The sequence below is a fragment of the Macaca nemestrina genome, chromosome 3, assembly GCF_043159975.1.
Source record: "Macaca nemestrina isolate mMacNem1 chromosome 3, mMacNem.hap1, whole genome shotgun sequence".
Taxonomy (NCBI): Eukaryota; Metazoa; Chordata; class Mammalia; order Primates; family Cercopithecidae; genus Macaca; species Macaca nemestrina.
In genome coordinates, this window is record NC_092127.1 from 101365314 (window position 1) to 101380838 (window position 15525).

General features: G+C 35.9%; 1 pseudogene; it reads left to right on the plus strand.

Moving 5' to 3' along the window:
* The first annotated feature begins 8176 nt into the window (after positions 1-8176).
* On the plus strand, positions 8177-8841 carry LOC105479683 (coiled-coil-helix-coiled-coil-helix domain-containing protein 2 pseudogene; annotated as a pseudogene).
* Positions 8842-15525: the final 6684 nt, after the last annotated feature.

Genomic DNA, 15525 nt, shown 5'->3' on the forward strand with positions numbered 1-15525 from the left:
AAACAATTATTTGAGATTATTCCCATTACAGAGGTGAGGTATATGAGACACAATGCTGGTAAGTATGCCTTGTATTGCACAACTAGTAAATGGGGAAATTCAAGGATCAAAGTCAAGTATGTCTAATTTTAGAGCCCATACTTTTAATCACTACATATTCCTGCTGGCAGATCCAGAAAACTTCAATAATTCAATAGATTGGAATATTGTGAGTGAAAATAGTGACACATGAGGTTGGTCAGCTAGGCAAAGCCAGATGACGGAGGGACCTGTCTGTCACACTAAGGAGTATGAACTCCATCACGAAAACCAAGAAAAATAACATATTCAGATTTTCAGTTGGAAAAATCTTTTGTTAACAAGGCAGCAGTGACTGAAGAAGACAAGAGTGTTATGGAGAAGGGCAGCTCCTCTAATTGTAGTGGTCCAATAAATCAGCAATAAAGTCTGAAATAATGCAGTGACAGTGGGAATGGTGAGGAGGGAACAAACGAGAGTGATAGATAACAGTCAGTAGGACTTAGTAGAAGTAAGAGAGGTGGAGAAGCCTAGGATGACTTCTGGATTTCTGGCTTGAATAATTTTGTGAGTGGTGCAACCGTGTCTTATGATGTCTTATGTAATGCCTAATAGACCACCTGCTACATTCTAGTGACTTAGCAAGGTTTTTTTGATAGTAACATGATATAATGAAAGAGGTACAGACTGAGACTCAAAAGTCTGAGGTTTAAATCTTGACTCTCCCACTAACTTGATTCTACCTCTTAACCATTCTGAGACTTCAATTTAAACCATCTTTAAAAAGTAAGGGACTTTTCACCAAAAAGAAGAAACCAATCATTATGTGTGCCTTCACACTCATGGAGTATTCTGACCAAATAAATGAACTGGAATCTGATCAGGCCTCTATATCTACCAGGTTAGAGGAAATGCAAGAATAGAAGAACATGTAAAATAAGACCATTGAGATGCATTCAGGAAAATCCAGAACATGGGCAGCTTTATTAGATGCATTACCTCATTTCTTCAATGAAACAGAAGCAAAAATAAAACGAAGGAAAGGAAACTCAAATTATAAAGACTTTAGAGACATTTCTAAAGAAATTATGAAAGAATTGGAAAAATGTTGAATGCTGATCAGCATTTTATAGTATTAAGAAATTAAGGAATTATATTAGTATTAAGTAATTAAATAAGTATATAGTTAAGTATATATTAGTATTAAGGAATAGTATCATCACACCTGCAACTGGCGCGATTATATTATTATTATTATTTGGCTTTAAAAGAATTCTTGTTTTCCAGAGATAAAATAGTTATCTGAGGGTGGAGAAATGATTAAACAAGATTGGCCATAAATTGATAATTGTCAAATTGTTGATAAATTAACAATAATTCATGATATTTACCTCCACTTTTGTATATGTTTGAAATGATCTATAAATAGTTGTTTAAGGAAATGATAGAACTATTATAGGTGACCTCTAAGACTGTTTCAATTTATAATATACTGTGATGCCTTATTTTCAATACAGCATTAACCCTAACAAACCTTTTCCAACAGTCCTCTAGCTACTAAATTGATTAGATTTATTCATGTATGCTCATTAAAGCATTTTTTCCCTAAGGAATAGTACTAGAGGAAAAGAATCACAGATCCTTACTAACTTTGCTATTTCTATAATCAGGACTGTCCCAACAACAGTTTTTACTGCAGTTCTCATGATCATAACATTCTTCTTCATTTAAATAGGTTATAAACTTATTCCCTTAGATGGTACGTGAGCATAGGTTCATCTCACTGGCCCGCCATGACCAGCTGCTCTGTAAGATGAATACATTCTGGCAAAACCCCACACTCACTGTAATGTACCTGCCACATACAGGATCAGTTGTCAAATCCTATTAATACCACTTTCATGTTTCCTTTGGAATCCAACCTTCTTCCTTCTTTCTTGTCAGTTCTGTCTTTGTTCAAGTTCTCATTACTACTTTCCAGGCTACAGTAGTAATATTCTAATCCCAGGCACCTTGCCTATTTCCCCTTATAATCAATTCTATGGCTATAGGATTTGGAATCAAATACTAAAATCTTAGTGCTGTCTTTTGTTAGCTTTTATTTTTTAAATTTTCAAACTTTTTCAAATTTTATTTTATCTTGGAAAGAACACTTAACATGAGATCTACTGTCTTAAATTTTTAAGTGTACAATACAATACTGGTCAGTATAGGCGCAATATTATACAGCAGATCTCAAGAACTTAAGCATTTCGCATAAGTGAGAATTTATGCCTATTGATTAGCAACTTCTCATTTTCCTCTTCCACTAGCTCTGGACAACCACCATTTCACTCTTTGATTCCATGAGTTTGACCATGTTAAATATCTCATACAAATAGAATTATGCCATGTTTGTTCTTCTGTGATTGGCTTATTTCACTTAGCATAATGTCCCCAAGGTTCATCCATGTTGCCTCATATTTCAGACTTTCCCTCTTTTTTAAGGTTGAATAATATTCCATTTACATATATACCACATTTTCCTTATCCATTTATTCATTGATGGACATTTAGGTTGTTTCCACATCTGGCTATTGTGAATAGTGCTGCAATAAACATGGGGTGCTATTATCTCTTTGAGATTGGATTCAAATTCCTTTGAGTAAGTACCCAGAAGTAGGGTTGCTGTATCATATACAGACAATCCCCAAATTACAATGGTTTATGACTTTTTTGACATTACAAAGTAGAGTGAAAGTGATACACATTCAATAGAAATCATACTTTGAGTACCCACACAGCCCTTCTGTTTTTCACTTTCAGTACAGCATTCAATAAATTACATGAGATACTCAACACTTTATTATAAAATAGTCTGTATGTTAGATGATTTTGCCTAACTATAGGTTAATGTAAGTGTCCTGAGCACATTTAAGGTAAGCTAGGCCAAGCTATGATGTTCAGTATTAAATGCATTTTTGACTTAATGATATTTTCAACTTCCAATGGGTTTATCAGGATGAACCCCATCATAAGTTGAGGAACATCTGTAGTTCTATTTTTAATTTTTTGAGGAAACTTTATACTATTTTCCACAGCAGCTGCAACATTTTGACTTCCCACCAACAATGTACAAGGATTCCAGTTTCTCCACATCCTTGCCAACACTTGTACTTTTTGTTTTTATAATGGCCATCCTAACAGGTATGAGGTGCTATCTCACTGTGGTTTTTATTTGCAATTTCCTGATGATAAGTGACACTGAGTATCTTTTTATGCATGTTGACCAAATGTATGTCTTATTTGGAGAAATGTCTATTTAAGTCTTCAGCCAATTTTTAGTTGATTTATTAGGTTTTTAAAATTGATTTGTAGGAATTAAAAAATATATTTTGGAAATTAACCACTTATTAGATACCTGGTTTGCAAATAGTTTCTCCCATTTCATAGGCTGCCTTTTTGCTAGCTTTTAAAGACTTTGGGCAAAACTCCCTCAATCTAAAAACATCTAGACCCTACTCCCTTTCCAAACTCATTTAGTCTCTCTTGCTTGCTAGAATACATTTCAAGATGCCTTATATAAGACTCATGAATAGCCAAGACTAAAAAAGGAAATAAATACTTTTCAAATATATTTCTCACGTAAAGTCTCTTTGCAGCTCTTATTTGAAAGCTTAAGAAGCTAGAAATTTTTGGATTCTAGCTTAGAATGACATAATTTTTATGTCAAAATTTTATATGACAAAATTTTTCTATCAGAAAAATGTTAAAATATTGGCTATGCCAATATTATATTTATTTCTAAACTCTCTGCTATTTCTTTCATATTCTCTACATCCAGCTTGCTCTCTGAAACCAAAAGGTAATGTCTAGTTTGGGCACCAACCCTCACCTTTACAGTATTCTGCTGAGCTGTCTGGCCATAACCATAATTACTCTTTAATCCTCCATCACTAGACCCTTCGATAGGCAGTCCAAGAACATTTCATGGCCCTTTAACTCTCCTAATTTCCAGTATGCATTCTGCCTTCCATCCAGCCTTATCTGCTCAAACTTTGCCTAGTTTTTCCATCACTAAGTATTTAGGTCTAGGACTTTATATAATCAGTTAACTGCTGTTGTTTATTGAGGGCTTGTAAGTCTGAGTGGTGAGGGATATACGAGACAGGTTTCATCCTGGGAACTTAAAATAATCAAAGCTCTACCTCTTGTCTTTTTCCCAGGCATCCCCTGTTTACGTGAAGGTCAAATAGTGCTCTTCCTAACCCCACCCAATTTCCCAGAAAAACTTTCATGTATTCCATAAGCCAGAAATAACAAATACCAAACTTGTACCTACTATAGATGCTTATTTAAGACCATCATGTTCTCTTACTATAATATTGTGTCCTTATGTGGTGGTGGTGGTGGTGATGGATGTGTGTGTCCATGTCATCTGTTTTTTATTGTGATTTGCTGAAGGGCAAGGATTGCGTCTGTTTAAATTGCTTTATGTGGAGTCAGGGAAACCACATCTATGGTTATTTACAGGAGACTAGAAGTTCTCATAAAATTCGACATCAGGTGAATTAGTAAGATGTCTCAATTGAGTCCTTGCCCTTTCTAAAAGAGAGGTCGAAGTTTAACACACAACACTATTTGCAGATGATAGATCTGAGGGCAGAGTACTTGTAGACTCTTCTCTGTGATGTGATTCATGTAGCCAAAGGAAAGCTCTTGCATTCATTTCTCTCTTTCCCAATCTTCATTATTCAAGATTTAGGAATCTTGAATAAGCGAATGAAGGTTAAATCTTGCTGGATTTATCTATAGCCTTCCCAGGCAACTTTCTCTCCCAACTGTATTATCGATTTCTTCCTATTGGCTGTTTTTCATTGTCACTTAATTTTCAAGTCTCTTCCATAAAACAAAGAAACAAAGATGCCCTCTTGCTCATACACATTTACACCTAGTTTCTCATAGATCTCTTGCTTTCTTTTCACAGCCAAGCTTCTAGAAACTTGCCAACATTTGATGACTTAATTTTTTCGCCATCTACTCACTCCTCAACCTACTGCAATATCACCTTTGCCTCCACAACTCTGGAAACAGGTACCAATAACTTCTTTCTTGTTAATCAATGAGTTCTTGCTTGTTAACTAGAATGGACATTTTTCAGTCACTTTCCTACATGGTTTATATGGCAGTTCACACCACCAACTATTTCATCTTCTTTCAAAAGCTCTACCTTTCCACCATACCCATGGTACTGCACAGTCTGATTTTCCTCCTCCCTCCCTTCCTGCTACTTCTCAGGTGCTCCTGTGTGCTGTTCTTTCTCTCTTTGTCTTCTGATGTTCACATTCTCAGGGCTCTGTCCTCGTCCATTTCCTCTTCTCATTCTGCAGTCTCTTTTGATGACTCCTCTCATTCTCATGGCTTCAGTTACACATCTGCTACTTTAATACAGATTTTCCTCCTTTGCTTCAGGGTCATATATCAAACTTATATAAAAATCTGTATATATAAATATATAAAAATCTATACATAAATATTATATATAATATTATATATAGAAATTGTACTATATAAATTATATATAATTTTATATATTTCTATATTATGTATAATTTATAAATAAATAAATATATTAAAATAATGTATAATATATAATATATAAATATATATATATAAATATATATATAAATCTCCACTTGGAAGTTCCAAAATTATCTCAAATTCCCAACTACCTTTTTTCCTGTATTCTTTGTCCATTTGGTCAAGCTAGAAGTATGGTTGTTATCCTAATCACCTACCTGTTCCTTAACCCTACCTGCTCAATGTAGGCCTGTCCATTCCTATCAACTCTACACCCCTCAAATCTTACTGCTATCTATATCACTACTGCTATTATCTTATTTGAGGCCACTATTGCTTCATCTGAGTTAATATAAGAACCTCTTTATTGTCTTTCTTTCAAGCTATTTTTCACACTGTGGCCAAAGCAAACTTTCTAAAATACCACTAACATATTTTTAATTTCTGCTTAAAGTCTTCCATGACTGGGATACACTCAGGATACAATATCAGCTTCTCAGAATTTCCTAGAAATCCCTTCATGATCTGGCTCTTACATATGATTCCAGGCCCACCCCTTTTACATCTGTCCCTCACAGTAAGCTCAGTCATTTAAAAACATTTCACTTCCTTCTTCGCACCTTGCATCTTTTTCTCAGGGTCTCTGCACATTCTACCTTTGTCTGTCCAACTCTGGTCGGTCTTTCAGGACTCAGTTCTGAAGTCACATCCTGCAGGAAGCCTGCCCTGATTCCCATCTCAACCATAGCTGGGTCTACCTCTCCATTTGTTTCCATAGGACTCCTTTGGTGTTGCCAAACCTTCTCAGCTGTGGCTTGGTCGCCTCTCTCTCATACCCTCTAGATTATGAATTGCTCAGAATAGGAACAATCTTTTATCTGTCATTATATCTCCAGCCAATGTGCCTGAAGTATCTCCACACAGTGCCTGAAGTAGGGTATATATTCAATAAACATTCTTGAAATAATGCCTAACAAAGAATGAATAGAAGACCATCTATTCCAGTGTTTCTTAACCTTTTTTTTTCATTACTGTTCTGCTAAAGAGCAAAATTTAATTTAATTTAAAGTCTCTTTATGGACAGAAATTAAATACCAAGGAGTGGACAACTCCTGTGCGGATGAGTTGGTGGAGCTCAGCAGAGCCCAGAGCACCAGGGGTGCATTATTTTTCTTAAAGACCTCAAAAGTCTTGCCAAGAGCTAGCAGAGTAGACAGAGGCACTGAAAGCCTTAACTTTATGGCAGGCTTTGGCCAGTGAACAAAAACTATTCTGAAGGTAGACACATGTGCTTTGAAATCGTTATCATCCTAGTATCATAAGAAAAAAACAGCAAATTTAAGTTATTTTTATTGTGCTCTGATTTGCTATTCATTTGGTTTTTCTGTACAAATTCATTATTATTGTTTCTAGATTTTTGTATGACATGATGATAAACAATGAAATTTGCTTATAGTCTCAAAAAAAGGAATAAGATTTTGTTGGATAGGGTTGAGCTTTGGAGGGCTATAAACCATTGTAATATCTAAGATATTTTTGTACTCTTAAGAACCATTCCCCAATGGGACAATATTATTTTCTTTGAGAATGAAGGTCTATCAGTATTGCTTTTTGCTCTGAGAGATTGAATAAGAAGCTCGTAGCTCATCTGTAGGAACAGTATTGATAGCCATTATAGAATGTGTTTTCTGAATAGGTTTGTGGCCAATGAAATTAAAGACCTATTTAAAAATGTGTAAAAAATTTTTAAATCTCTCTTTCCTGCCAGATTTATCCTCAAGGTATCTTAGTCAGTTTAGACTGCAATAGCAGAATTCCATAGACTGGGTGATTTAAACCACACACATTTATTTCTCAGAGTTCTGGAAGCTGGGAAATCTGAGATTAAGGAGATGGATGATCTGTGTCTGGTGAGGGCCCTCCTCCTGGTTTGCAAGTGGCTGCCTTCTTCCTGTGTCCTCACATGGTGAGAAATGGATCTCTTCTCTCTTTCTACTTTTATGAGGGCATTAATCCCATCATGAGGGGCCCCATCCCATGACCTAACCTAATTCTAATTAACTCCCAAAGACTCCACTTCCAAATACCATTGCATTGGAGATTAGGGTTTCAACATGTGGATGTGATGGGGGAGGGGGACACAACATTCAGTCCAGAGCAAGGGTCTTGCTCTCATTTGATTCAAACTGAACCTCTTAACAAAATAGGATAAATGACTCTAAATCAACTGAAAAGAGAAATGTTATTTTACTCATACACAATATTCATCTAAACAAGCTACAAGCTTTCTACCTAAAATTAACCTTCAGGGAGGAGGGATTTGCCTTGCAAATTCTGTCACATATTATGGGGTACTCGTTGACTTCCTTTATATTGAACAACTCGATAGTTTAGGCCAAACTCTAGATTCTTGTCTGTTGGTTTATCTCTTTCAACCACTGTACAAGCATAAGCGGTAGTGTCTCTTGTTTTTCACACTCTTTAGTAAATGGTGTACCTAAAATTGCCAAAACAAAAGGCTAATCAAATACGTCTGTGATTTCACCAATGATAAATGTGGCATTAAATTTTTTTTTCGGCTTTTCGTCTTCAGCTCTCCTTCTTCTCAGAAACCCCTGGGTTCTTAGATTTTTGCGCATCCAGACGCTGAGCCACTCCGCACCGAGGATGCTACTTGGAAGCCGAAGCCGCACCTCCCATATGGCCCCTCTGGCCAGCTGGACACCTCAGATGAGAACTGCACACAGGCCAGCAGCAGCTCCACCGCCAGCAGCAGCACCCTCTCTGCAGTTGGCTCTCCTGCTGCTGCACCCCGGCTGCAGGTCCGATGCCCAGATGGCAACCCTGGCAGTTGGCATGGCTGTGGGCTCTGCTGTGGGGCACACACTGGGTCATGCCATCACTAGAGGCTTCCATGGAGGAAGTAATGCTGAGCCTGCAAGGCCTGACATCACTTATCAGGATCCTCAGGGAACCCAGCCCGCACAGGGGCAGGCTTACTTACATGAGACTAAAGCCGTTTTTGGAATATGTGCAGAACCTGAGTGACATAAATCTCTGTAAGAGTTTCGATGAGGTGCTGAAACAGTGCAGACTTGCAAATAAATTGGCCAAAGAAATGGAAAATTGGCTGTTATGACCAAGTTAGTTTAGTATAAAAATATAATTGATAGTGGAGATATAAAGTGTAAAACCATCAGTTAAACCCCTTCTGTGTCATTCATAGCTTCCTTGCTTCAGAATTGAAATGGAAGAATGTGTTCTTACTTTGTAGAATTTCATTAAGATGGGGTATACTTTGGGGCTGGGCAAATGTTTGTGTGGCCTCCTTCTTCCAGCTATTATGATTTTATTCTTTGTGAGTTAATTAGAATAAAGTGATTTTCTTCCAAAAATTTTTTTCCTGGAAACATCTTGTCATAATAATCAGAGCATGTGCATTCTCAAAGTTTTTAATACGTTCATCAAACTCCTTCACACTATTTTTGTTGTTGTTGTTGTTTTTTGAGATGAAGTCTCACTCTGTCACCCAGGCTGGAATGCAATGGCATAACCTCGGCTCACTGCAACCTCCGCCTCCCGGGTTCAAGCAATTCTCCCACCTTAGCCTCTTGAGTAGCTGGGACTACAGGCGCATGCCACCACACCTGGCTAATTTTTTGTATTTTTTTAGTAAAGATGGGGTTTCACCATGTTGGCCAGGTTGGTCTCAAACTCCCGACCTCAAGTGATTCACCCACCTCGGTCTTCCAAAGTACTGGGATTACAGGTGTGAGTCACTGTGCCTGACCTCACTAACTATGAAGTTAAAGAAGCAGTGTTTCAGAGTTAGATGATTTCCAGGCTTACTTCTCATTCATTTATTCACTCAATACATATTTATCGAGTCTACCATGTGTCATTACACACTTTATTCTGGGCTCTAGGAATATAATAGTGACAAAATCCCTTCATATATTTTAGTAGGGAGACAGAAGACACATACAATAAATAAGCAATTATATAATGCTTAGAGTGTGATAGAGTAATAAGTGAAAAGTTAAAAAAAAGGTTGATGAAATGATGGAGGAGGGTGTTCAAAATCATCTACATTTGCCTTCAAATGAATCTAAATTGCGGTAAAGTAATTTGATTTCTTAAGCTTCTGTTTGAATCCCCTCCCTCCTAATAGGGAATTATTCTTTTTCTAGTGCAATATTTTAGTTATTTTTAAATATGATTAATTTTAAGCATTGAACAAAAAAATTTAAATATGTATATTCTTGAAAATTTCTAGACACAAGTTGGCCAAGAAACTTTTGGAGTAATCTTACTGAGAAAATGGACATTGCTATTTATTCAAGGACATAGAACAAGTAACAAAAGTTAGTGTATTGGCATGCTTAGACATACCAGCCTTCCAGTAAACATTGCGAATTTCTTCCCCATTCTATGCCAGCCACAGTTAAGGAACAAACAAACAAACAAACAAACAAAAACCTTTTTCTACAAATGGACAGACTAGGGGATAATTTTGAACTTGCTCTTTATGTAACAATATTCTTTGACTCTCTGTATTTTCATCCAGAAACAAATTTTTACTTACTAGAGAGGTTTCATGGTATTATTTGATTATTCAGGAACTTTTCGAATAACCTGAATGTTGCATGAATGTTCATTTTACGGTGTTAAAATGCCAATTTTTAAAAAATCAAATCAGCACATTCTTTGGTAAAGCACTGAGAAATCTGTTCTCAGAAATCATCATTTCAGGGATTCCACAATTGACAAATATAGTCTTTTAGTTACTAGGTAGGTTATATTTTTGGTGTTCCCTAGGTTTTCCACTGCCTTGGACCTTCTGCAACGATGACAATAATAATAGTTTGTGATTCCACAAAAAACAAATCACTGCCAGTCTTCGGTTGTGGTCTTGTAATTCTGTACAATATGGCTCAATCTGTTGCATCAACCATAAAGGTTACAACACTCACTGGACCTTTGAGGCCAGCTGGTCACTTAGTGGACATTTATTGGGAATTATAGTGATATTTTCTGCTTGAGTGTGTCCAATATGGATTCTTAGGGATACCTCTGGCCTAGTGCATTCCAAGCAAGTTTCTCCTCCTTGAAAGAATAATCTCCTTAAGTATGTCTCATTTTCTTGTAGCTGATTTTTTTTTTTTTCTTGACTAGGCTTTCTCTGCCCTAAAAATGTCTAACTTTAGGGTTTTTTTTTTTCTTTTTTGTGTTGACATTCTCTAGTTACTTAACTGCTTTTTTTCTATTCCCAAATAACTCTCTGCATTGCTGTCATGGTATTGCACATATAAAAAGAACTTACGAAGTAAGAGACTGATGGAATGACTGCTTTTGTGTATGTATCCCTTTTTGCAGAGGATGAGGTCTTCCTACTATACCATAACTTGACTAGCGATATAATTTCTGTCCTCCTCCTAATTCCTATCCACAACTCTAAATATTAAAATATCAGTTACTTAGATTCAAAATTTTAAATACCTATGAAATGCATCTGTTCCAGGGATTTTGAAAGTCAAGATAGTTGTCTATGCCTTTGTATTCTCCAGGCATGGCCGTGTTCAGAGGCAAAGGATGTGGCAAACATCTCTCTTTGGTTTTTAAAACTAAAACTTTTTAAACAATTTATAATAAAATCAAATAGAATAAAGTAATGATGAGTTAAAGGATAGGCCAATATCAGAAATAAAATAAATTAGATTAAGCAAGAAATGTAACAACTCTGGAAAACATGAACTTTTCTTACTCTCATCACCACCACCATCAAAAATGTTAAAATGCCTATTTTCACCTGATACCTGGCAGTCTCCCTTCTGGAAGAAAAATAACCTCAATATTTTAAAAAAGTGTGTTTCAATTTTATATATAAATACCTAAAAATCTAGAAGTAGTCATTCCTTGATAGAAATATCAGCTCAAATGTAATAGTCAAAATAGGCCAGATTCAGTCTTCCATGGTATAAGGAAAATCTTAAGTACAATTATGGAATGATAGACTGGAGAGTTCATTAAAATTTCAAGTTTTGTGAAAAACACATGGAACTCATTTTTCTTTAAATCTGATGAGCTGGCATCAGGAGATGATGTCCTCTCTTGGTCGTGTGGTTTTACATCAAGGGTGGGGGTCAAAGGATTTGCCTACAATTTCAGGCTGATTCAAAACCAGAGCCAAGTCCTCCTTGTAATTATGTTTTCCTATAATAGCTCAAAAGCTCTGCTCCTCATTCAGATTCATACTTTATTAAGGTAAATTGGAAGAGTCTTTGCATCTGTTGGTGCTACTGTATTGAACAGTGAGAAGCTGCCACCCAAGAGAAGCCAGAACTGGTTTTTGTGGTGGAACGAGTGCTGGCCACCGTGAGAAACAGAAGTTTTCCATGAATTTGGGTGTTTTAAAATTGGTAGTAGATACTGTTCAAGTCTAGAGAGGAAAGTCACAAAAGAGTAGGTTATTTGGCAACAACCAAATCTAAAAGACTTCAACAAAGGCAGCAGAGTGGATCAAATGAGGCATTGGCTTACATGGGGGCCACTATCCAGTTCAGGGGACCATGGATAAGTTATAAGCACAGTATCAGTGATAGCTAGGGTAACAGGTGCAAGCAAAGAAGGTGGCAGAAAAAGATGGACCTAATGGAGAAACTAAATGCCTTACTGTGCATAATCATAAGAAAGAAACTAAACACCTTACTCTGCCTAATCACAAGAAAGGCACAAGAAAATTCAGAACTTGACAAAGCTCTTCCATGACACTAGTGGGAGAAAAACATTGCTTCATTCATTTCCTAAAATAAAATTTATATTTGAAGAAAGAAGGCGTTTGGTTAGCACAATATAGCCATTTGTTCCAAACTTTAAAGAATGATTGCAATTTTCTGAAACACATTCTTGCTAAGCTATAATATTCCATTGCTGCCTCTTCATTACTCCACTTTCCATTTAACTTACACTTGATATTACTATGTAATTTATAGCTAGATTTAATGTTGGCTGATTTGTCAATTGTCATTCACTTTATAATAAATGCAAAAGACATTTTAAACACTTGTGAGGTAATCATTATATGTGAGTTACTGTCATTTGCTCTTTATAAGAACCATATCATAAATAGTAGGTTTTAATAAATACCTTGATCATAATGTAAAGACTTTCTATTGCATTGCTCAAACTTTGTGCTATAGATATACCCAGACAGTGCAAGAGTCAACTCCAAGTTAATAAGGTAGTTGGTCATTACTCACTCACAAGATTATTACTCACCCTAAGCAGAATAACGAACAAAGTTGAAATTGATGTAAATCATATGTGTAAGTTTCAAAGCAATGCAATTATTCACAACATGCTTGGGAAAAATGAGAGATGCCGTTTCCTGGAGCACAGTGTGTTGTGGCCTTCTTTGATTATGGCAGAACAATGAATTACATTTTCTGATTAATGTTTTACTCTTTACATTGTCTTTTCTTTTCCATTAATTTTGAAGATAGGTCTAATTATTGTGACTGATATTAAAAACTCTGAGTGGAAAAAGGTATGGAATAGAAATTGTTACTCTTAAACCTAAAATGTTTGAAGAGTTATGCTAAATGGTATTTATGCTTTTCAATGCTTATTCTGAATAGAAGTTAATAAATGTGACTTCTTATTAATGTTAAGAAAGAATGAGTAGAGGTTTGCAGTAAAAATATCTAAATTCTTCAACTTATTTGAAATTACCAAGTTGACACATTAGTCTTAGACAATAGCATTTTAACCTTAGAGCAGTAACAAAAAGGTTTACTTACTTCTTTGACCATTGCAGTAATCAATTCACAGGGAACCTGGGAATGAAGTCAAATATTGGAAAATAAATGTTAAATGGTGTGGTGGTTTTATTGATTATTTTTGAACAGTTTTAAAATTGACAGACCACAGCTTCTGCAGTTAAAACTTAATAAGGAAGATTGAAATGAGAAGAGGAACGAGAGGGCTTCGCTTTCTTGGAGAATTACATGGTCATCTTTTTCACTCACATTGGACATTGTTCAAAACTTTTATCCCTTCACTAAACGACTATTTTTCTCTTCAATTCACATAACACCAGCAAGCTAGAGACTTAATTCTGTACCTAATGGCTGCAAAGTAGGAGATTTGTAGCCTCTTAATTTCAGCTTTTTCATAAGCTCCAAATTTATATTTCCACAAGCCAGTAGTAATAGAAGCCAGTTCTTCTCTTTGTTAGTCTTTGATGTTACAGGCAACAGATGCTTCAAAGTTTCTTTCATCCATCCATCCATCCAGCTATCCATCCATCCATCCATCCGTCATTTCACCACTTACTATGGACCAGGCACAGTGCAAAATGAATGCTGAAGATACAAAGATAATTAAAGCAAGAGCTTTGTTCATAAATTTTTGTGAGGAGGCTCACCAGTAGTACTTTAATATCCATATTCTGAGATGGCTAAACAAACCAACTACAATGCCTTTTATAATATTTCTTTACTTGACATTTTTTCTTTCTCAACAGACAGCAAGCTTATCAAAACTAAATCAAAGAAACACATTCTAGGAAACTTTAAAAAGATTCCAGTGTGGGTGTTAGGTGTGAATTTAGTTGAAATGAGATATATACTTTTTCATTGTTTTAGACATATGAAGACAACTTTCACCAACTCCTACATGAATTTATTTCATTTTCAGAGTACTAGAAATCAATTTTCCTGCCTTTTACTACAAGGTTTCTTCTATTACCCTACAATAGTGTTCACATTCACATTATTTTTAGAATCATACCAAAGTTCTAGGCACTACAAATGGAATTACATTTTTCCACATTCACAGCAAGGGAAAGGCTTGTGGTCCCACATGAAACTTCTAGGTACTCCTATATACATGGAGGGCAGTGGCCCAGCAGCTTTCAACCACCAGACAATGCTGAGGGGAAAACTATGGGCTATTTTAAATTTAACTCTTATAGATTATCTAACTCTAAGGAGTATGTTTTCTTTTTGTTTTCCCTCAAAATTATGTCATGTTTTGGCCTGTGGTTCTGTGTTTGTGTCCATGTAAGGCAGGGTTGATGCAGTAATCCAAACATATTCCATGCTGATGGATGCACTTAGCGGGATTTCAAAACTGATAGGGCTTAAGGAGGCACTAGAATATAGATTAACCTTACGCCTTTAACAAACTTGTTTTTTAAACCAAGGTATAAATACATATAATAAAATGCATAGATCTTAATTATATAGTTCAACCAGTTTTAATAAATGTTTATATCCCAATAAACACATAAAGCATTTCCATTACACTGGAAGGTTGCCTCACATCTCTTTCTGGTTTCTGTTTGCCAGAGACAACCACTATTCTGATTTTTATTCCATAGATTAGTTTGCCTTTTCTTGAACTTTATAGAAATAGAATTGTACAGTAAGTTTCATTTTCAGTCTAGCTTCTTTTTCTGAGCATAATACTTTTTGTATCTATTTATTTGCAAGCATGTATCAATAGCTCATTGTTTTTATTGATAAATAGTATTCCATTACATAAAGATACCACAACATGGTTATTCATACTCCTGTTGATGGACATTTGGTTTCTTTCCATTTTTTTCTCTCATAAAAAAGCCGCAATGAACATAAATGTACACATCTTTTTATGTCCAACATGTTTAATTTTAAATTTAAGCTGTACTGAAGAGAGAGCATGACAAACGTTAGTCAAGTGGGTGCCTTGAGTAGAATTAGAGTATAAAGAAGCTGGACAAGGATGAATGCAATGCACTCAGTAGGCTCTCTCGGCAGGGGAAACAGCAGGACTCACCAACAGCTCTACACGGTAGCGCTCTCACGTCAGCTTGCAGCACTTCCACCAGACTGCTTTGGGAGCTGTCATGGAAGTAAATAGACATCAAGTAGAGACGTACTGTGGAAAGGCATACTTGAAGCCAGA